Here is a 2,946-nt window from a genome sequence, read left to right on the forward strand (position 1 = left end):
TTGTCAAAGAACACGTCATTCATAGGTTCGGGATTCCCCAAACCATCACGACCGATGGAGGTTCGGTCTTTATTTCTAAAGAATTCGGAAAGTTCCGCGATGACATGGGGATTAAGCTGATCCGATCATCTCCATACTATGCTCAAGCCAACGGGCAAGCTGAAGCGTCCAATCAAAGCCCGATCAAGCTGATTAAGAGGAAGATTGACGAGAACCCTAGGGTGTGGCATGAGACATTGTCGAAGCTTTGTGGGCCTATCGCATGTCATGCCATGGAGCTATAAAGACTTCACCATACCGGCTTGTCTATGGGCAGGAAGCCGTATTACCTTGGGAAATTACGGCTGGATCGAGACGTGTCACGTTTCGGAATGACTCGACAGCTGAAGAATATGCAGACCACGATGAGTGACACTATTGAGGATGCAACGGAACTTAGACTTTGGTCGTTGGAGAAGATTAAAGAGAACAAAGCCGGGGTAGCTCGTGCATACAATAAGAAGGTGAGACCAAAGGAGTTTCAAGTTGGTGATCTAGTATGGGAAGCCGTGTTGCCACTAGGGACCAAGGATAAAGCATATGGCAAATGGTCTCCTAATTGGCACGGTCCTTACAAAGTCGTCCAGGTTTTGAAGGGCAATGCATACATGCTCGAACAGTTGGATGGTGTAAAATTCCTAGTGGCCGTCAATGGCCAGCATCTCAAGAAGTATTTCCCAAGCATGTGGGATGATGGGCAGCGAGATATGGGGGCCGATTTTAAATCGGCCAGTAAAAAAAATGTACATGCAAGTCACAGCCGATGCACAGACATCGACTTGAGAAAATATGCGAAGACAACAGTATACTAGTACAGCCGATGCACGGACATCGACTTCAGAATAATAAAAGCCGATACATTGCCATCGACTCTAGAGTAACAAGCTCAATTGAGCAGGTTAACAGATCGGTTTCAGACCAGAGATCATGATATCTGAGATGAATCTCCCAGTGGATTTGTTGAGGAGTTGAATCTGCGCGTTTGAGGTTGGAGGATGGTTTGGACATGAACTGGATCTGTTTGACCGTGTGAATAGGCAACTGTTTGGCCTCAAATCGTGTTTATAGTGCAGGCCGATGCCCTGCCATCGGCTCTTTGTGCAGCGACTTCGTTTGACAATCGACAAAATTGACAAGAAAGCAAATCAATAGGGGAATATTTTCTTCATTAATAATAGGATTTCTTACAAAGAAAGAGCCGATTGCTCAAGGGAGGAAGAACAAAAGAAAGGTCTATTGACCAATCTGCTACTACTACTAGGCCTATACTAGTAGATCCTAGTCTACGGGCCGTCGCTGCCCTCGTCGTCGTCATCGGAGCTCTCGTCGGTGCTGCTGCCGGCGGGCTCCTCGTCGCTGCTCCCGTAGCCCTCTACGGGAGCTTCGTCCTCCTCGTCATCGTCGCTGTCGTCGTCGTCCCACCAGGCGCGGAGGCGCTTCGCCGGCGGGTAACCCTCGAGGGAGTCGTCGTCGTCGTCTTCCTCCTCCTCTTCCTCGGAGGAGGTGTAATCGTCCCAGGAGAACGAGTCGTCCTCGCTCTCCGATTCCAGTTCCCCATCAGCGAGGAACTCGGAGGTCTTCATCTCCGCTGGTCAAGGACTTGTCGTCCTCGGACCGGACGGAGGAGGCGTGGTCCTCCTGGTCCCACTCCTGCGGGGCGCGCTCGTCGTGCGCCGCCATCGAGCCGCCATCGGATCCCACTCCGGCGTGGGTTCGCGGGAGGAGGAGGAGGAGGAGGAGAAGGACTGGGAGGAGAGATCCGACGAGGCGGAGGAGGAAGAGGAGGAAGACATTGCTGCGAGATTGGGGTTTCTTGGTGCCGATGGCCGAGAACGGAGCAAGGGGATGAAGTGGCGAAGCTGTTTGGAGCGGTTAAATAAAAGGGGATATAGTGGAGATTCAATGCCACGGCGGTTTCGAGGAAGTGGTGCCCAAAGAAAAAAAAATTGCCGGGTCACGCGGAGAAGTTGAGAAGGCAAGGCATCATGATGATGGGTGCTGCGACGGTTACTGCTCTGCCACGACATGACCCGACGAAGAAAAAGCGAGTGATTTTGGAATTATCATTTCCAAAACCGGGGGGCATGTGTTATCACCGGAATTTGACCGGATCGAGAGGTGTGCCGCGATTAAGATGGGCTTGAAGAATATACGCGGAAGATATACATGAATCGGCCTTGTATACAAAGTTTGGGCTAGTTTGCCCGTGTATACGTAAATATAGTAGGATACGTGTCGGTTAGATAGAATTTGGCTTGTGCACGGTTGGGATTATTCCCACGTTAGAAAGTCTACGGACTATAAATATGTATCTAGGGTTATTGAGAAAGACAACAATCACGTTCATCACAAACCAATCTAGGCGCATCGCCAACCCCTTGTTTCGAGGGTTTCTTCCGGGTAAGCATCATGCTGCCTAGATCGCATATTGCGATCTAGGCGATATACGTTTATTCGTTGTTCATGCGTTGCTCGTCTTTGAAGCCTTGTTGATGGCGAGCAGCGTAGTTATCATAGATGTGTTAGGGTTAGCATTGTTTCATCGTGTCATATGCTTTTGTCCATGCAACCCTTAGACGTCTAGCCGCCCTTACACCTATCTTAGGTGTAAGGGCGGCACCTCGCTTGATCATTGTTTAGTAGATCCGATCTGTTATGATTGCTCCTTGTTCTTCAAGGATTAGTTTAATATATGCATAGTTAGGCCTTGCAAACGGGTTGAAGGATCCAGTAGCGCGTAGGGTGTAGTTTGCTAGCCCTAGATAAGATGTTCCGGGGATCAACTTCATGTTGGTTTTTAGGCCTTGTCTAGGGTTGGTTTATTATCACCGTGCGTGGCTGCCAGGCTCAATCACGCGTAGGATGTTTCGATTATGTGGTGAAGACCCTAAATCGTCGTAGGTCGTT

Source organism: Lolium rigidum, chromosome 7 (assembly GCF_022539505.1).
Source record: "Lolium rigidum isolate FL_2022 chromosome 7, APGP_CSIRO_Lrig_0.1, whole genome shotgun sequence".
Lineage (NCBI taxonomy): Eukaryota > Viridiplantae > Streptophyta > Magnoliopsida > Poales > Poaceae > Lolium > Lolium rigidum.